This window comes from Balaenoptera borealis (assembly GCF_965194805.1).
Source record: "Balaenoptera borealis genome assembly, chromosome: 5".
Lineage (NCBI taxonomy): Eukaryota > Metazoa > Chordata > Mammalia > Artiodactyla > Balaenopteridae > Balaenoptera > Balaenoptera borealis.
The window spans coordinates 53,705,935-53,728,001 of NC_138862.1; the positions used below are offsets into that span (position 1 = coordinate 53,705,935).

The 22,067-nt window shown below is 36.6% G+C and overlaps 1 protein-coding gene across 1 annotated transcript in view; it reads right to left on the reverse strand.

Annotated features, from left to right (window-relative positions):
• The window catches only part of LOC309629284 (uncharacterized protein), a 1,158,831-nt gene that overhangs the window by 128,780 nt on the left and 1,007,984 nt on the right, over window positions 1-22,067 (reverse strand). The gene's annotated exons all lie outside the window — the stretch shown is intronic.

The window sequence follows — 22,067 nt, forward strand, 5'->3', positions numbered from 1 at the left end:
AGAGCCTCAGCTGGAAGGACTAGGATATTTTTTTCTTTTTGCTTAACTGTAATTTTTATTTTTTTCTACAGAAAATATGAATTATATATATTTTTTGAAATCTTAGGAAACAGTTTCTTGTTAAAGTCTGGAAAAAAACCTAAGAATCAAATTAGAGTAATCCCAAATAATTTCAATGTACCTAACTTTAATTCACATTTGAAATATTGTATAAATTGAAGTGGGAATCAAACGTACATTCATTTTTATTGGATTTTTACATTTTTCACTTGTTTATTTTCTTTTATTTTAATGTTCAGCCCTCCTCACTCCCACTTTCCTACCTTCCTCTCTACCCTGTTAACCAAATTTTCACTATTCAATGTATGTTTTTTCCATATTTTTATGACAATAGGCAAGCATGTATATGTACACACCCATGCAAAGACTCACACACATATACAAATGAAGAATTTAGTTACCGTGTAATTGTTTACTCAAAAAGATTGTTCAATACCCACTTTTCTGTATCTTTCTATTCTTACTAAACAAAAAACCACAGAAATCACTCCAAATCAATTATCCGTTGGTACAGCTTTAATTCATTCTTTTTTAACAGCTGCAAAATTGTGATATGTATTTACCATATTTTCAGTCATTCCCCTATTGAAGAGCCATTGCTTTCTATTTAGTATTTGGCTACTCAACACACTGCAATAAATATGCCTCCCGCTGGTGTTTTGTTTTATGGCTGGACTAGCAAGAAGAGGGGTTTCTGTGTCAGAAGGTAAATGCATTTTTAATTTTAATAGACACTGCATTCCAAAATGTCTTTAATACTTTAGGTTTTACACTTGCCAGTCAAGTTATCACCCTTTCAAATTATTGTCAGGCTCACAGCTATAACATGATGTCTCTTCATTATTTTTGCATAGAAAGTCAACAATCAGTTTGAGCATTATTTTCATATACTTGATCACCTGAAGATGATCTCTGTGAACTGACTCTTATTATTGAGCTACTATTCTCATCCTGACAAATTTTCAGGGTCCTATGTGTACTATAGAAACAACACTCTGTCAGTATTCTCCAGTATACATATTTTTCTTTCAAAACCTATTATGCATCTTTTGATTGATATTTTGTCTGTGTTATCTTTTGCTACAAATTTATACACCTTATCTCTTACAGCTTCTGGGTTTTCAGTCTTATTTAAGAAAGTTATACTTGCTACTAGCTATTGTACATGTACCCGTACTACTAGTCTCCTAGATGTTTGCAAAACTTTTTTTTTTTAACTTTTTACAAATAAATCTTCAATCCATCTGAAATTTGTTTTTTGTACATGGTGTAAGATGCAAATGGATAGCTGATTGCGCCAGGGCTAATTATTAATGATCCATCTTTTCCCTGTGAAATGAAATACTACCTTTGTCAAATATAAAATCTTCTATTATATACTACAATCAATTTCTAGACTCCCTTTTTCTTCTATGGCATGCTGATAAAATAATAATTGAATATCTGTTTTACAGGTTTTTCTACAGTTACGCTGTCTCTTACTATTCTTATGTATGTGTGGGTGAGAGAGAGAGACTGAGAGAGAGAGAGATCTATAAAACCCATTCTGTTATATAAATTTTAAGGCTTTTTTTTTTTTAACACTTTCAAAAATTCCCAGTTGGGATTCTGATTGATATTAAATGAAGTCCCCATTTGTTTTAGAAGCATAAACATTTTCTATTATAGTGTATCCCAAAACCCTGATTTGTATTTCCATTTGTTGAGATATTTGTTTTATATCCTTTAATGAGATTTTTATTTTTCCTCATGTAGGTACTAAACCTTTAACAATATTTTCCTAAGTATATAAAAGCATATGAGTACACTTTATGACAGTTAGTTAATCCCAGCAAATCTTATGGGATCTATTGCAATAAGTCAAACATGTGATTGTATGTGTGTGTGTGTGTGTGTGTGTGTGTGCGCTGATAACGCATATCCATTTTCTTTATATTATAGTCAAAATATAAATCATGGGCCCTTCCTCTCTCCTATCTACAATTACCTTAATTAGATAGTTTATAACTCCATATCTCTTCAACCTGTTCTATTCTGTAGTAAATGACCCTATATTATCCATCTCTATATACTCCCAATTTCCTTATTAGTAAATAGTCCTCTTTCCCAAACGAGTTACTACAATCACCAGTTCTTTTCATTCAGGACTAGAACATGAGCCCCTGACTGACTCTTAGAAGTGACAGAGATTCCATGCTTTACACAGCCAACTTCTATCTGTCCGACTGTCTGCCTATCTATCTATCTATCATCTATCCATTCTCATGTGGTTGATCTAAAATACACAACATTTCCCAATTTCAACTGAAGTTTATACATATATTATTTGTCTGATGAAACACTTAAGAAAACACAAGTTTGGACCTTGCTATAAAAAAGCAGGGGAGAGAGAAGGCTATGAACAATATTCTAAGATCCAACTAAGGAAATACACAACAAAGTAAATGCATATCCAAGACATAAATCCCACCTCAGCCTAGGTGGTGACCAGAGACTGGGGACCCATACAGCCAGGCCAGTTAGAACCCTGCTTTGTACTAGTAGCTATTTTAACTCACAAGCCAAAGGCATCTGTTTCCATAACAAGAGAACGGATGCTGGATTGTATTCAAGGACTTATGTCTAATAAGAATTATGACAAAACATAGACTATACAATTTAAAGCCTAAATATGGCAAAATTTATTTAGAAAAGTTGCATTTAGAGGAAATTAATCACAGCTGATTCATCCTATCCTGGTCTACAGAAGTTTGTGTCTCCCATTTTAGTCAACTTATTAAGAATGGGCAAATCTGAGGGTCTGGACTTGAATTCCTGTTCTGATACAAATGAACTGTGGGAAGTTGGACAAATTAAATTTCCAATGCCATGTTTATGAAAGAGAGATTATAATCCTATATATTGATATATATCAGTGGTTCTCAACTGGGCCAATTTTTGTTGTTACAACTGGGAGGTTGTTACTGGCATCTAGTCAGTAGAGGCCAGGGATCCTACAAGACACTGTACGATGCATAGGACAGAACACACAACAAGGAATTATCCAGCCTAAAATGTCACTAGTGCTGATGTTGAGAAACTCTGCTTTATAGGGATTTTGTGATGATTAAGTGGGATACTCCTTATGAGGACATTGAACAGGCCTGCTCTATGGGAAGCATGTACATGGTTGCTTCTCTCATTATTACTGTTATTAATAATCTGAACTCATTCATTTTTTCCATTCAACATTTTCTGTGAATACTTTGCGATTGCTTGTGGGGAGGGATGAAGTGGTAAAGTACGATATGATGAGCAGCAAATTCTGCATGTAAGTAAAATGCCACAGGAATAGTGACTTACCAAGGAAAATTTGCTGATTAGCATTTTACAGTATCCCCAACCCTTTAAATCCAAATGCTTACTTTCTTCCATGATTGTTTTACTTGTTCTTAGAACTCCCTTCAGAATTAGAAACTCAGGATAAGCCCTTAAAGTGAATTCCATCAAATGCTAAAACAAGCAAACAAAATGCAACAATCCCTGTATGCAATTTCTGTCTTGCATTCTTTGTTTAATCAGACATGTCATAATAATATGGCATCTTGTATAAAACGTCCTCTTAAAGATAATAAAAGGGAAAATATTTACACAGTCACTGAATGAATAATAATGTAATCTGAAAGACCAAAAGTATATAAATGTTGTATGTGTTACACCCCCGGAGACTAGTCAGCCATTACATGGATGACTTCAATTCTGCTTTGGGTAACTCAAGGTCTATTTGGTTTGTAGCAGGATTTTTTGATTAATGAATAAGACCTGAAGTACTTAACAAAGGGAAAAAAGGGATTTTAGTTAAAGATTAATATCAGATCAGCTAAGCCTTATTGAGTCCACACATGAACAGTTTAAGAGCACTGACTCCACTGATTTTAAGACAGAGTCAAAGTGTGGTGCCAGTGCTAGCAACATCATCATCACAAGAGAACTTGTTAGAAATGCAAAGCCTCAGGCTGAAGCCCAGGTTTCCTGAATCAGGAACTCAGGGGAGGAGCCCAGCAATGAGTGTTTGATTGCAGCCCTCCAGGTGACTTGGATGCACACTGAAGTTTGTGAACTACTATAGAAAAAACAAGCAAAACAAAACAAACAAAAGAGGAAAATGCTTTCTATGGACTCCTCAAAGTGAATAATTTTATATGGATTTATATTTTCCATTCCTCAAGGAGGACGCAACCTAGATCCACTTTTGCTGAGGGGTCTTTATTCTAACTAAAATACAAGGGATTAATTTACCTAGATTTCTACCCTCAATTAGACTTTTAGTCCAACTGCTAGTAGAAGAGAACTTGGTGACCACCACACAAGACGCCCTTTTGCTACAGCACAGGGAGCACCTGTGTAGGGAAAAAAGGGAAGAATTCTGGGTTTCAACAAAGTCTCTGTCACTTACATTTAAGTGACCTAGAGCGAATTATATTACCCATATTACCCTCAATTTTCTAATCTATTAAAAGGTTAATTCATAGGATTTGAATAATATATAAAATTAGGGAAGTGTCTGGTACATATATTTTTTTAAGAGGTAAATAAAACTCTCAAGAGGAATGGATGTTTATGGCCAGCTAAAATATCTTCTCTCTATGGATGCTATACCCTCTAGGAAAGCCAAGTTATTAGAAGGTGGCTTGGTGAACACAGACTCAGAAAAGGGGAGTTATTTATATGATATAAATATGTTTTAGAGTTCAGGCTAAGATGGCCTAATACATCCACCTCTGCAATAACAGCTACCACTTAATTAGTGCTTACTGTCAGGCATTTACTGTATAAATACTTTACATATATTCACACATTTACTCCTTTCAACAATCTGTGTTCTCTATCTTATGCATGTGGAAACTGAGGCACACAGAGTGTACAAAACTTGTTCAAACTCACATAACAAGCAAGTGGCAGGCACAGGCAGGAATGAAACAGTGAAGACCGGAGCCTGCTGGGAATGCAGCTCCCTGGCTTAAGCCTGAAAGATAAATTGCTATTCTGAACCCGCTGATTACTCTTGGCTTAGAATTTTTTGCTACTCTGCTTCTTCTTTAAGCAAGCTTAACCAGCTCCCAGATTTGGAAGAATTCCCAGCCAGGGTTTCCGTTCAGGTGTCTGGATGTGCAGTTATTCTGACATACTGGGTGGCAGTGGAAACTTCTCTTTATATTTCAGCCCAGATAAAGATAAATGAAGGCCAAACAGGAAAAGAGCTGAAGTCAACATTGGACTTTGATTTGAAACTAAATCACAACAGTGTTAACCCTTCCAACCTTTTTTATTCTTAAACCTTTTAATCTCAAGTTGAGGAAAGAAGAGTTTTATTTCATGGAGCCCTCAGGCAATAGTTTTGTGCTAAATCTGTAAGTTTGTGGGTCATGATAATAGTTCTAAAAGCAATAGAGAGAGAGAGAAAGAGAAAGGAGACTGAGATTAATCTATTCTATACCTTTATTTTTCTTTTCAAAAGAAAAATACTTGAAAATACTTCACAATAATACACGAAAATGCACAACTTCTTAAAATTGTACTTATCTATACCTAATTAGCTTTTGTAATCACGGTACAGATGACCCTAGTCCTTGAATCAGCTATTCTTGAAAAATGTTGCTACGGCCAAACCTCTGCAATAAGACACACTCAGCATGAAGGGATAATGATCAGGTAAGCACTGGAGTCAGTGAGAAAAAGACGCGCTCCAGCTGGAGTGTTAATTGCCAAATTTGAGAGGTGTAGGGAATATGGTAAACCTCCCTGGCAGTGAAACTCTCTGATGTGACTTCTACAAGTTTCAAAACCCTGCTTTAGTCGTCTAATAGAATGCACATAAAGCAGCATCTGATCACTGAGTTAGCAGCAGCAAGGAAATTAAGAAAGGGACTTTTCATTCAAAATATTCATTGGTTATATAAAATGTTTCAGGCCATCTTCCAAGTTCTAGGGATATAGCAGTGAACAGAACAAAATCTCAGCCCACAAAGAACTTAAATTCTTAATACTCATCAATGAAACCACATAGCTGTTGGAAATAAGATGGACATAACTACTCCCCAATCTCACACAATATAGTATCTGGAATTTATTTCAGAGTGTTTTCTGTAGCTGTCCTTGCAATGATACAGTTATGGAATCTTCATGTTGCATAATACCTTCTTTGGCAATATATGAGGATTTGTACTGGGATGGAACAAACATTGTGATGGGATAAGTTTTGTCATTAGAGGTAAAGCAAAACCTTGAAAACAGAACAAATGTAGGCACGGATGCTCCTGGCTGCTGCTGTCCATGTTGTTTATAAAATCTGACTCTCGAGATGCCGTTTCATATGCCTCTTATAGAATTTCCATATGCACTGAATCCAGTGAAGACTTAACAAGAGAGGGAGACACCAAAAGAGCAACGCAAGCATTCATATTCAAGAAAATGTGATGCTCAAGAACCAGAAGAACAAGTCTGCAAGGCAGAAATAGAGACACATGTAGAGAACAAACGTATGGACACCAAGGAGGGAAGTGAGGGGTGGCGGGGGCGTGGGATGAACCGAGGGATTGGGATTGACATACATTCACTAATATGTATAAAATAGATAACTAATAAGAACCTGCTGTATAAAAAATAAAATAAAATTCAAAAAAAAAAACTAGCAGTAATACAAACAGAAATAAAGCCTTGGTGTTCAGCTTCACTACCAGAAAAAAAAAAAAAAAAGCTCTCATTCCTGTCTTATGCATAAATAAGACTTTGGAAAAAATGATTCATAAGGGTGAAATTTGAGAAGTGTTAATTGGGGAAATTAATAGGATTTTTCCCTGTTATATTAGAAAACTTTAGTTATTCATAGCATAATGGTACCAGGACAGTATGAACTGAGTTATTCGTTCATTCATTTTAATAACTATTAATGGACTTCTGCTTACAAGGTTATGAGTAATACTACTGAACATCACTTGGAGAACTTACAGTTATGGTGAAGATGAACAAGTTAAATGAGTAATTACAACAGTTAAAAATAATTGAAAGGGGTGTATTATTTTCCTAGGACTGCCCTAACAGAGTACTACAAACTGGTGGCTTAACAAAAAAGAAATTAATTCTCTCACAGTTTTGGGGGCTAGAAGTTTGAGATCAAGTTGTCGGAAAGGCCATGCTCCCTCTGAAGATTCCAGAGAAAAATCCTTCCCTACCTCTTCCTAGTTTCTGAGATTCTGAGTTGACATAAGTTTTCGGAAGACACTATTCAACCTACCACAGGTGTATGTATGATTTGTGGAAAGAAAAAAAATCTTTTGCTATAATTGGAAAGATATTTATAAAATATGAGGAGTCTCTCACAAATAATATGAAGCATCAATTTTAGGTAAAGAAGAGACACAGGAAATAACCTGAATATTTGATAGTTGAGAAAACTGAGCACAGAGAGGTTATTTGTCCAATCTCATACAGTTCAATAGAGAGCCCTGAATTTTAGAAATAATTATCTTTTTGGAAATACAAACTTGAAATGGTTCACTATTAGGTACCTTTTACAATGCTTAATGGTTATGCATGGAAATTTTCATCTGTTCAGACACAAACCCAAATCTCACTTTAGCTAATAGTTGCTGTTATTCAAGTAATGGTTTAGTCAAAGCCATAGAAAAAATTTCCTCTGACTGGTAGAGATGGTAATGGATAACGGTAGAGATAATGAAATATTAAACATCGAGGCAGAAAGAATATTAACTAACTTTACCAACAAATCAGATAACCCTGGCTATATATCTAGAAAGTTCATATTAAAATATTTTTGAAATATAGCTAGCTGAGTAGAGAAATTAGACCATTGCAGACATAGAGACCATATAGTAGGAAGGTTTTTATATAATGGAAGGTCAGAAAGGGAGAGTAAATTGATTTATGTATATAGGACAGGCTTTAGAATTTAAGATAATAGCTTTATTTTTCTCACAGAGATAATAGGGCAGAGGTTTAATGGATGAGATAATCTTTCTAATATACAAGGACAATAGGAAATAGAACCAAAAAATAAAAGTGTTTTCAGCACATACTACATCTCTGACAACTTAGTTTTTCTCAGGTAAGCCTATTACAGATAAAGAAACTGAGGTTCCGAAGAGTCATGCAAGTTGCTAGCAAATGGGAAAACTGGGATCCTTACACACTGATCTGCAGGCTCTTCTACAGAAAAAAAGGATAAAACGAGGTCTCTTGCAAAGCTTGGCAGTGACACCAGAGTCCAGGGTCAGGGTGTTAAGTAAAAAAAAAAAAAAACAAACTCAGGGAGGAAAATGGTGAGGATCAAAACCATTAATCAACCAAATAGAGACAGAAAGAATGGGAAACTGGATGGTAGAAAAATAGAAGGAAATTAATAGTCTCATCATATTGAAGGGTGTGGCAGAAATTGGCTAAAAGCTCACCAAACTTGTTTTTTCTTCTTGGACACACAGAAAGACCACTTCTCCTAGTTCCCCCTAAAATAAGTTTAAGACTAAGACCATATAACTGAGTTCTGGTCAGTGGACTGTGGAATGTGGTCAAATTAATGTATGCTATTTTGGGATCTGGCTCTAAAACATCCCATGAGATTCTACAGTCTCTCTGTTCATTGGCTGACTAAATGACAGCAGAGACCTCCAAGTTGAACCTACAAGACAGCAGAGACACAAGATAGAAGATTCCTGGATCCCTGAGTTGTTACTTGGAATAGATTCACCCAGAAGAGCTACCTGAGTTGCACTAAGCTGTGATATGAGCAAGAAATAAACTTTTATTGTCTTAAGCTATTAAAACTTGGGGGTTATTTGTTATGACACTTAGTGTTAATTGCCCTGAATAAATATCCTGACTTTGGGGACTTCAAGAAAACTCATAGATTACTTAGGTTACCTACTACCCTTATTTCATAATGAAAGAGAGACAGAGACAGAGATGAGAGAGAGTGAGAACTTGCTGCAAATCACACAGCCAATTAGCATAACTGAGGCTATAGTCCAAAATTCACTTTATAGTTCTTTGCTTGAAAAAGCCAGTAGAAAAGGCAAAGACTTTTAAAATAAAGACATTCTACAAATACATTCCCTTTTATTTCAGAATTTGACACCATAAATCAAGCACATGATGATATCCTCTGAACAATGCTAACTCTGGGGCAAGAAGAGAATTAATTAGTGTGTCAAAATGCAAACATCGAGCTAGAGGTAATTAGATGTGAATATGATGCCATGTAGAATCTGAAAGGAAATGAAAGTAGAGAGAAACAGAGAGACACTGAATTTTCTCTGAAGGAGGATGTCAATAATAAGCATAAATGAAGAATAAACTCTGGCTACCTGGGGACACATCTCTTTGGAAACTGAGGTATAACGGCATAATGGAATGTCCAAAGTGGCTAGAGTTATGGGTAAGTTGGTGATAAATATTAGACAGTATAGCAGTTCTAAAACGAATGATTGAAAAAGTGCCAAGACATAACATAGCTATTCAAAGGAGCTATGGATAGATTAGATGGGAAAAAAAGAAAATGAAAAAAAAAAAAAAGTTTTGAGAAGGGAGTTGAATGAATTAAAATGGAGACAAGAATGTACTTCACTTTTCAGCAAAAGCTTTCATGTGCAGTGGGGAATGGAATGGTAGTTGGAACGATTAGCAAATCTTGATTTTTGAGGATCAGAGAAAGCTAAATTTTCTTTAAAAACATACGTGAAGCAAATAGGGAAAAGATGAGGAGCCTCATGTTCACTGAGGGAGAACCTCAATTAAGCAAATATTGAATCTATTCAAAAATCATTTCAAACATAATTCCAAACTTTGATGCTTGGTCTTTCATTTAGTTTTTGCAAAACACTAACCTTTCAGTTTTTATTTATCTGATTCCCTGGGTAGTCCTACCAAAAAGAATCACTTTAAACCTAGATTCACTGTCATGCATAATGTAAGGAGTCCATTTAGCAAAGGAAAAAAAACCACTACTTTTATTTAAGTGCCTTTAAAAAATCCACAATAGTTTCACTTAAGGGGAATGTTTTTAGGGAAGCTCAATATTTCTTGAGACTCCAAAGTGAAACGACTTTTTGAAATCAAAGCAGAGATAAGCTTCTTATCACCACTCATAATGGAAGACTCTCAACTTCAGGCTCCGACAACAGCTTTCGCAGTCTTTATTTTAAACATTAACTGTAAAGTTTGACTGAAACTAATTTTGCCTAAAGAATTTCTCCCTAGTAAATTAAGAACATTAATTCATTTACTAATAAAGTAGAGTCTATCTGATTATAAATCATTGATGAACTATTCCACCTCTCTATACCACACTCTCAACTTCCCCATTTACTGTATATCCATACCCACTGCAGTAAATATTGGTTGTTGTTGTTGATGATGGTAGTGGTGGTGGTGTATGTGGTAGAAGTTCTGCATTTTTTTCCTTTCTGTCAAAACAACAGCAACTCTACATCCTTGGGAATTACCTGTTCCTCATTCCATATGACTCTCTTTGGGCTCCCAATCAGAGCACATCTGCCATCAGTCTGTTGGGTGTACATTTAACTATCACACACAAAACCTCACACTTCTGACCATAGAAATTGGCTCAGGGAAAATCATATGACACAAGTTGTGCAAATTAGAGTCTTTATAAGGAATTTTATACAGATACTAAAGGAAACCTTTATCTTTCCCTTTAAATCATGACCTATAAAAAAAAATGTGATCCCAGAGCTGCTGGTGACCATGACTCTGTCATATAGAGAAGACCCTGAAAAAATTCTCAAGCAGGAGACTTAATCATGGTCCCTTAGTTTCAATTTTGAACATATTAAGGGCCTATTTTATATAAAATACTAGACTAGAGATAGTAAGAGACTGAAAAATAAGTATGATATTACCTCTTTGTTAAATTTTCAGTCTAGTTAATAGTCTGTAATGTTTTAATCATCAGAGTTTATTCAAAAGAACCTAAATGAGAACATTTTTTCCAGCTATTTGATGTAATGGTGATCAAATAGATACACTTCCTGGACTCACTGAGCTTATAGATTATGAAAAAAAAAAAAATGCATTAATCAGATAGCCACAGAAATATTTAGCTTCCAACTGTGATTAACATTCTGAGGCAAACCCAGCATATTTGAATATTTATGTAAAAGAGGCATCTATTCAAGATTTGGTGGTGGGGTGTGGTGACGATGTTAATTTAGGGGACTTGAAGGCTACAGTTGGAAGTAGACAAGGCCTAAACCCTTAATGCTGCTGCTCAGCCCTAAAGACACATCATGGCACTGGAAGACGTATCCTGCCTTTGACTAAAATGTTCAAGGTCTCCACTACCATCCTTTCTCCATCCTTCACCCCAACACTCCCTGGGACCCCACAGAAAAGGAGCAAAGGAAGCTGAGACAGAGGTGCTACTGGGACACACTCTGGAAGTCAGTAGAATGTGGCCTGAAAGAGCAAGGTCTCCATACCCCTGGGACCAGGAAGGAGGGGTATGGTTAGGAGAGTCATACCCGGGGCAATTGCTTCAGGCCGACTGTTGGTGAGGAACTTCTAATAACATAGTGTTCAACAGAGAAAAATGAGATTACTTTTCACCAATGCTATTAAAAATTGGAGTGGCTGTTATACACATTTGTCACCAGCAAAGCCCATTACCAATTCCCGGGAAATAAGAATAGAATCTTGGTAATAAGATAAACTCTAACCTTTTTTTTTTTTCCCTCTTTTTTTCTTTGTGCTTCCTCTAGTTTCACTTGCTGGCAGGATGCCGCACGCAGAGGCCTCGCACCCGGCTGGCCCTTCAGACTGCAATTCCTCCAGCGAAATGGCTGCTCCGGACACCTCAGCTCCACGGCCGAGTGCAGATTCAAAATGGCGGAGGCGGGCTGCGCGCAGAGACGCTGCATCCGCGCTGCCATCTGGAGTGAGAGCAGCACAGCTGAGCCTGACCCATGAGAACTCCGCCCCCTCCCACTACGTCCCCATAAAGCAGCCCCACCCACAGCTGCAGCCTGTTAGGGAGAGCGTGTGCTCTAGAGTGTGAGCTCACACCTCTCCGTTCTCTGAAAAAAGAATAAAACTTTCCTTTGCTTCTGAACTGAACTTGGTCTTGTTCTATTGCTGTGAGTGGCCCCCACTCTGCTGGGTCAGTAACACAATCAGTATATAAAGCTTGTACCACCTCAAAGGGAAGCAGGGAGGACTACATTTCCTCTTGAAGCGTATAAACTCCTCGATTATAAGCCTGTGAGACACTGGACGAATATTTTGAGGGAGCAGAGAAGATGAGTTTACTCAACATAGTCTACCATCTATGGCAAGATTGCTGGTCTGAGTTTTCTGCTATCAAACTATTGGGTCTGGCATAGGGCCTAACTTATAGTAAGTACTCAATCAATGTGTTGAATGAATGAACGATTATTACAATGAGAAAAAATTCCATGCTTATATTTAGCAACTTTGCCTACATTTCTAGGCAGAATGAATATCTCTTTCCTTTTCACTTATTTCTCTTACTATCCTTTCATCAATCCCTATCAGAAAAAAAAAAAAATTAGATTCTCCTGACTTCATTCTTTACCTGGAAAACCTGTATCAATATAAAATAAATATCCTAATTATGTTTCTAGTTATTTAGGAAGTTTCACTGTTGGGTCATTTTTAAGCATCTTACCATTGCTACAGAGGAATTGCATTACCCCAATTCCTACCCAAAGAGCTAACAGAAACAGTGATGACAAGTATCAAGTTCATTTCCAAAAGTGTGTGGTTATTTACTATTTACTATTCAGCATTGTGGGAGACTTTGATGGAGTTCTGCCTGGAAAGTTGGGAAAGGCATCACAGAGCAATGTAAGTACTCACAAAGACGTGGAGGATCTAAAGATGTCAAATAGGCAAAAATGTGGGAAATATTCTAAAGAGAAGGAGGAAAATTAATAAAATTACATGCAGAGGAAAGTAGAGTTTGATTTTTAAGGATTCCTACAACTCTAGAGAATGTGAGCATTTTAACGTGGTTTGTAATGAATTTCAATGTTAACTTTTTCCAAGGAACTCTATTCTCCAATCGTTTATATCAATTTCTATCTATACAAACTATAATCTGGAGAATACCCATATGGTAAATAAACTTTCCTTGTTAGAGCAAATTTCTCTAAATTACAAGCTGGTGGAAGTTTTCTATAATTAAAGACAGTAGAAAGGGAAAATTAATAACTTCAAGTTGAAATTCTAACTATAAGGATATCTAATTGAGTCAAATTGTGAAAATTCAGCTATTTGTGGTTATGAGGTTTCTTTTATGAATCCATGTTTATATTATACAATCCATGTTCATGCTCTTCATAATCATCTATAGCTCCTTTCATAGCTCCTTCTTTATCTTTTAAAAGCTTCAAGAAAATACAAGCAGATTGTAAGTACAAAAACTAAATTCAAGGGCTTCCCTGGTGGCGCAGTGGTTGAGAATCCACCTGCCAATGCAGGGGACACGGGTTCGAGCCCTGGTCTGGGAAGATCCCACATGCCGCGGAGCGACTAGGCCCGTGAGCCACAATTGCTGAGCCTGCGCGTCTGGAGCCTGTGCTCCGCAACAAGAGAGGCCACGATAGTGAGAGGCCCGCGCACCGCGATGAAGAGTGGCCCCCGCTCGCCGCAACTAGAGAAAGCCCTCGTGCAGAAACGAAGACCCAACACAGCCATAAATAAATAAAATTTAAAAAAAACAAAAAAACTAAGTTCAAAAGAAAAATAAAATGCCAATAAATAATTTAATATAAAAGAAAACAGGGCTTCCCTGGTGGCGCAGTGGTTGAGAATCCACCTGCCAATGCAGGGGACTCGGGTTCGAGCCCTGGTCTGGCAGGATCCCACATGCCGCGGAGCAACTGGGCCCGTGAACCACAATTACTGAGCCTGCGCGTCTGGAGCCTGTGCTCCGAAACAGGAGAGGCCACGATGGTGAGAGGCTCGTGCACCGCGATGAAGAGTGGCCTCCGCTCGCCGCGGCTGGAGAAAGCCCTCGCACAGAAACGAGGACCCAGCACAGCCAAAAATGGATAAATAAATAAATTAAAAAAATAAAAATAAAAAAAATAAAAAATAAATAAATAAAAGAAAACAATTTAGAATGCAATAGTATGGGCCATTAGGATCACTAGAAAGTAAAGACAAACAGATAGCTTGTAGGATTAAAGGAAGAATGGATAAACTGATATAGAGGTTTTTATTCATCTGTCTATCCATCCACTCATCCATCCATTTATCTATCCATTCATTTGACCCCAAACTCTGTCTACAATCCAGATTCATATTTTCAGATTCATATTTCCAGATACCCTTTGGACAACTCTATCAAGACCTTACAACTCTCTGTCTTTTAGAAAATTGAAAGCATCAACATTCATTTAATTTCTCAAGACAACAAACTCAGAGTCATTTTTGATTCAACGTTTTCCTTTGCCACTCATACAAAATTGATTATCAAGTCATACTGATTTTACATTTGAAAGGTCTCATTAATTTTTTTTCTTTTTCTTTTTTTTTTTTTGAGCCACTGTCATAGGTCATCTCTTGCATGGATTACTGAAATAGAATTGTAACAGTTTTTTTTTTTTTTTTTAATAAATTTATTTATTTATTTATTTATTTATTTATTTATTTATTTATTTATGACTGTGTTGGGTCTTCGTTGCTGCGCACGGGCTTTCTCTAGCTGTGGCGAGCGGGGGCTACTCTTCGTTGTGGTGCACAGCCTTCTCATTGAGGTGGCTCCTCTTATTGCGGGGCACGGGCTCTAGGCACATGGGCTTCAGTAGTTGTGGCACATGGGCTCAGTAGTTGTGGCTCATGGGCTCTAGAGTGCAGGCTCAGTAGTTGTGGCGTACAGGCTGAGTTGCTCTGCAGCATGTGGGATCTTCCTGGGCCAGGGCTCAAACCCATGTCTCCTGCATCGGCAGGCGGATTCTTAACCATTGCGACACCAGGGAAGCCCCAGAAGTTTTTATTTTTTAAGAAATAAAATGCGGTTGATAAACCAAAGACTCTTTTTTTACCCCTCTCTGTTTTCATTTCCTTCCCACCCTTCCCAAACAAACACAGTACCCTGAAGTTGGTGTGCTTCCTTCCCATGCACTTTTTAAAAAAATATTACTCAGGCATAAAAAAGAATGAAATAATGCCATTTGCAGCAACATGGATGGACATAGAGATTATCCTATTAAGTGAATGAATTAAGTCAGACAGAGAAAGACAAATACCATATGATATCACTTATTTGTGGAATCTAAAAAAATGATATAAATGAACTTATTTACAGAATGGAAGTAGACTCACAGACATGGAAAACAAACTTATGGTTACCAAAGGGGATAGCGGGAGGGAGGGGGGAGAGATAAATTAGGAGTTTGGGATTAATATATACACACTACTATATATAAAATAGACAAACAACAAAGACCTACTGTATAGCACAGGGAACTATATTCAGTGTCCTATAATAACTCATAATGGAAAAGAATCTGAAAAAGAATATATGTATGTATAACTGAATCACTTTGCTGTACACCTGAAGCTAACACAACATTGTAAATTAACTATACTTCAATTAAAAATGGTTTAAAACATTGTATCATGTATGTACACATCCAAAGCAATGTTCTGTATAGTTCTGCATATTTTTAAAATAAAACTACATGGTGTAACACCATGCATATTCTTCTGCATCTTACTTTCTTTACTCAGTGTTACTTTACATTACTTCAACTTTTTTTTCATTCAACACTGTAAGATGTATTTCTGTTGATATGGTTTATTTGAAATACTGTGTAGTATTTATTCCATCTTCCAATCTTCCTGATTATTTATTTTCAGTATTTTATTTTCAGCTTGTTGTTTACCATTGCCTCTTCCCAGTTGGTTATTATTAATATTAGTAGTAATAGTAGTAGCAGTAGTAGTACTGGTCAATGATTATGTAAATTTACAAACATCTTCATCAATTCTTTCGCACATTTCTCCTACAACCCACTCTTTGTTTTGGTGTCAGTTTCCTTGTTAGTAAAGTACATTTTGAAAGTAATAAACTGTCAGAGTCTTTGACTGAAAATTTCTACCTCTCTCTTAACTGAGTCCACAGTGATTATTTTACCTCAGCACAGGATATTATTTCATTGTTCTCTGGGAAAATTTTTACCCTAATTATTATTTTTTTATGTATCTTATGATTTTTTTCTGAGATATTTTTAAGATTTCTATATTGTTGGGACTTTGCCGGTGGCACAGTGGTTAAGACTCCACACTCCTAATGCAGGGGGCCAGAGTTCAATCCTGGGTCAGGGAACTAGATCCCACATGCATGCTGCAACTAAGAGTTCTCATGCCACAGCTAAGGAGCCCACATGCTGCAACTAAGACAGCCCACATGCTGCAACTAAGGAGCTGGCGAGCCGCAACTAAGGAGCCTGCTTGCTGCAACTAAGACCCAGCACAACCAAATAAATAAATAAACAAATATTTTTTTTAAAAAAGATTTCTATATTATTGATGTTCTATATTTCTTAAACTCAAGAAAATCTGGGCCTTTTTGTTTTGAATATTGCCTCTCATGTTTTCTCTTACAGAATTTTATCAGACACACGTTGGACACACTGGATCTATCCTCTATGATTCAAAACTACATTTTTTTGTGACCCATAACTTTATCTCTTTGAGCTATATTTTCTATGATTTTTTTTCAAGCCCACCTTCTCTTGGTTTATTTTCTCAGTGGAACATATCATCTAACAGTCTTTAAAATGTACTCTTTTTCTTTGTTACTTCTAAATTGAGGGGCTATATATTTCATTTCTTAATGTTGAATTTGTTCCTACCTTAAACTTGGCTCTTCTTTCCCACAGCTTAGTACTTTCACTGTGATTTCTATTTTTTTTAAAATTGTCTTAATCATTTACCATTTGAGTATTCATATTTCATTTTAGATTGTAATATTGTTTCCATTTCTTGGTGTTAGTTTCTTTCTTTGTTGCATCTACCAACTTGCCCCTAAGGTGATAGTTTCCTCATCTGTTACGCACTTTTTTGAAAGTGAGTTCATTTTTAGTAAGACTCTTTGGCCTCTGGGGAATCTGAAGTGCTCTGACATGTAGAGTGGTTTATTTCCTTTGTGGCTATAGGAGTTTCAGTGGTGCAGTAGCCAGAATTCTAGATGACCCCCATGACCTCTTTCTCCTGATGTTACCTGATGATTATATTATATTACATGTGATGGTCAATTTATTTGCCAACTTTGCTAAGATTTAGTCCCCCAGTTATTCAATGAAAGAGTAATCTAGGAGTTGCTCTGAAGGTATTTGTAGATGTGATTAAGTCCATAATTAGCTGACTTTAAGTTAGCAAGATTATCCTAGCTAGTCTGGGTGGGACTGATTTAATCAGGCTTAAGGCCTTAAGAGCAGAACTGAGACCTCTCAAAAGAAATTCTGCCTGTGGACAACCATTCCAGCCTGCCCTTCCTGCCAAGCTGTCCAATGGATTTCAGACTTTCCTAGCCAATCCCCACACTCACATATGCCAATTCCTAGCAATAAATCCCTTAATATACATCTCTTCTCCTGTTTCTCTGGTTGAACACTGACTGACATATTGGCAAAGAATTTTTTCAGATGTAATTAAAGATAGAAAAGGAACAAGTACCCCAACTCTACATGTACAAGGAACTTAATTCTGCCAACAACCTGAATGAGCCTCAAAGCAGATTCTTCCCCAGGATGTCCAGATAAGAGCTCAGCCCAGCTGACACCTTGATTCTGGACTTGTATGATTGTAAGCAGAGAACCCAGCTCCGTCTGCCAGGTCTTTTGTCCTAGAGCACTGTGAGTTAATAAACAGGTATTGTTTTAAGCCACTAGGTTGGTGGTAATTTGTTACACAGCAATAAAAAACCAATAGTAGTGTTTTGGACCAGTATTTGTATTGATTTCTTAGGTTAGCATTCCATACCATGGATAGTGTAATGTGAACTTCATCTACTTATGCATGACCAGGCTTGAGTTTAAATTTCTGGTGTGTGACTATTTACACCCTTAGCCTCTGGCAGGCTGCATTCTTTCTTGCAGTTTCTTTAGTCAGTGGTGGATGAAACATGACTAATTCTGTTTTTATGAAGCAGGCAGCTCTTGGCTTTATGAACGATCTCAGGTCCAGGTCCACTTACCTATTTCAGAATTTCTACAATTAATCTTTTAAAAATATCTTTCATACAATACTTTTAAGGGCTAGTCTGAGGCTTCTTTAGATAAGGAATGGATCTAGAAAGAATAGAAAATGCAGAAGTAGTTTTTCTTACAGCAAAAAAAAAAAAAAGTTTCTTTCTCAAAACTTCCAACCTAAACATATAATTATAATTATGAGAAAAACCAGGATCAGGTGGTAGAATGAGACTAGAATACAGTTTTACAATCACCGGATTCCTTGGGGACAAATATTTCAGAATTTAGCACTTTTCCAATGTGACAAAGGTAAGGCAGGGCATTTACTATATATTACATAATATCCCTTCTAAGCCTGGGTCAGTGTCCTATGATCAAAGACACTGGGATGCAGTATATCAATATTCACACTAAGTGGAAAAATAAAGAATATGAAGAAGTTTCACTGCTATTTGGTTCATGTTAGGGCAGAGTTTACCACCAAACAAATTAAAATGAAATTCTAAGATTTGGGAGCTCTTAGATTTTGGAATTTTAATAAGGCACTGTGTGTGGGTATAAACATTCAGTGGAAAGTGTTTTTAGGAATGAAAAAAGGGATCCTAAAAATTGGGATAAAAATAATATTCTTCCATAAATAATAAAGAAAATCTCGACAACAGGGCTTTCCAGATAATTATAGATTTTTTGAGAGCCCTTGACTACACACACTACTTTTACGCAGGCTTAGCACTTGGTGTTTTAAACCTGCCCTTTTAAATTGTGAATTCCACCTGGATAGAAATATAGCCTACCACTATTAATACTAAATAGATATTGTACTGTCAAAAAGTAACCAAACCATCAGATTATTTGGCCATGTGCTATCTCACAGATCCTCTGAATTCTGTTTTCCTTGGGGATAACAGCAATGTTTGTTCGTAATTGGACACTGTCATTCTAAAGGGGCCCTACACCCACAGATGCCACCATGGCTGAGAGGAATCTGATTTACAGCTTAGTAAGGAAAAAAAAAAAAAAGTCATTTACTTCTTTTGTTGCTCTGCAAAGGCAATTAGACAAGAGCGGAAGCTGCATATAATTCTGGAACAATGCTGAATGGGGAGTGTGTGTGTGTTTGTGTGTGCATGTGCCTGTGTAGCATTTTAAAGCAGGTGTAAATAAATAATCTTTTCATTTATTTTAATTCTTTCAAAGAAGCTGACACTAGGAAAATAAGAAAAGAACAGTAGAGAGCTTTGTAAAGGAGAACAGTTATCATCAATCTCTGCTTTTCATTCCTGTCACCTTTAATTCCAGGATACATTGTCATGTCTTAAGTGATCCTCCATTCAAACTCTGTGTTTAGAGTATTTGCAATAACAAAGAGCTTAAATCTAGGACATCTTGATCTACTACTAACAGTGTTTGTCACAATTCAAACAAACATTTACCTCTTGTGCTAAATGATTTTCTTGATAATCTCTGGCCTTTGTTCTGACTTTGTTTTCTGTTCTGCTGAGGCTGTTTTCCTGAATCTAACTACACCAACTGAGAGATCAAGGACTGGTTCCGCTTTCAGCCAACAGAATATAAAACATTTCTATTAAAACAGCTTTTGAAATCACCCCTCCTCTACTTTTACTTAGTTTCTCTTATCACCTGTGCTTTCAGTTAAGAAAAGTTAGTCGTCATCCTCATAGATGACAAATCGATAAAAGGACTGATGACGAGAGCAATGGGCTGCAGTAGGAGTTGATTATGCCCTGGTACATGTCTTTCATTAAGGTGCTATTTCCTTCACCAGAGCCCTCAATAAAGCATTTCTCAAAGGGCCACTTAGAAGTCTGTGCAGGGAGGAGCAGTCTATCAGGCAGTTCCAGGAGGGATGTAGTGCTGCATCCTGTGAGGTGGCATTAATGAGGCTGAGTAATGCAACTTGACAAGGCCTGATGAATGGGACTCTCTGGGGGGATGGTCTGACAAAGGTAGGCTCCATGACAAGCATAGTTTTCTAAACAATGTGAGGCTTCATTTATCAGTTGATTGGTTATGAAAAAGATCTAGTTCAAAAAGAGGATTGGGATTTAATGAAGAAATTGTCTTCAGTGGTTAGAAGCAATATGAGTTGATGGTATTACCAATGATGGGTTTATTGGTAATTCTGCTTTTCATCCTGTGACCATCAGAGAAATCGCTGGCTAGAGAGCCTGACTAAGAAATTGCTTAATGGCAAATTGGAGTGAAAAAATGGTACCTCTGGACTTAACATTTTTTGTGGCTCTCAAATATGTCTAGATATGCCAAAGGTGGGAACTGATACCATCTAATAGCTTTGGCTTCTAAAATATGCTCTATCACCACAGTCTTGATTATAATGTTTTATATCTTCAGGTTAGAAGAGTCCTCTGGATTTTTTTGTTATGCCCCATACTTAACGAATATAAGCTTTGAAAGACAATTTGAAAAGGGGTACTCCTTACTTGTTTTTTCGTACATTGGAAACTAGAAACTTAACTATAATAGTTGCATTGGTTTTACTAGATATGGTTAGTAATGGAGATTAAAGGTATTTAAATTAAGACACTGTGGAGATGACAACATTTTGTTGAGGGAGATTACGAAATACTCATACAGAATGAAGTAAAGAGTTAGTACACCGGATTTGGATTTCAGTCTTGAGTTCCTCTCTTCTAAACAACTGACAACAACCCTTAACCACTGCACTTAATGAAGTAGTTCTTATTAGAACATTGCCTTGTTCCACATCATTTATGTTGGGATGTCAACTTCTTATATTTCTAGGCCTTTGTTATAAAGGTTTTTGTATGACTCTAGTTTTTCAAGTCATTGGTTTTGGTACCCTCACATATGCTTTGCAAAATGTTGGCCCTGGGTCTGTGATGTAGCAGCTCTCTATTAACCTGTGTGCTCCATCCATGTCTACTGGTGGCTTTGTTCTCTTCGTGGTATCAACATCATCATCTTCATTATTATTACTATTAATTTTGGTGGAACGATAGAGGAAGATATGTTTGTAAAGTCTCCATTTTCTTGAAGAATGAGAAGGAAAGAGATGCCCAATTACCAGGAGGCACGGAAGCAATGAAGTTTTCTATGCAACACTACTAAATATATCCATCTTGCCCTCCTTCCCCACAGGCAAAAGTAGGATTGGCACTACTGCAGTTAATTTCTAAATTCTGTATACTGTCTTCAAGCCAATCCCATGCTTGAAATAACATGATCTACTGATAGATATACAGCTGTCTCTCTAAAACAATTCCCAATTCATTTGCAAGTCAACTAATCCTTTGTCTCATTTTGCTTCTATTTTGAGGCCCCATTTGTGTCTGGAAGAAGTTTTTGAAATATGAAGATGATGATAATCATAATATGCTTTTGTGAAGTTCAAATTCTACAAATTCTTTCATTAACATCACAGAATTCATCTCTTATAATAGCTAAAGGGAGGGAGAGAGTTTCAAATCTACAAATACAGAGAAGAGGTGAGTTGCAGAAAATAAGCGAGAATTTACAAAGAAAATTCATATAGTTCTGAGTTTAAGTGTCCTGATTAATCTACACATCTACATTAAGTTCTTTCAAACCTGAATTTAAGCTCTAAACAAGTATTTTATTACATGGCTTATCCTAAATTCTCCCTAACGTTAATGAAATCTTTGAATCTTGAAAAACATGTGAAATTCAAATGCAGTGTTCACAGTGCCATTTCAGTGTCTCTCTTCACTTTTTTATGGTAGTGTAGAAGGTTTGGCACCTCTTCTGGGCTTG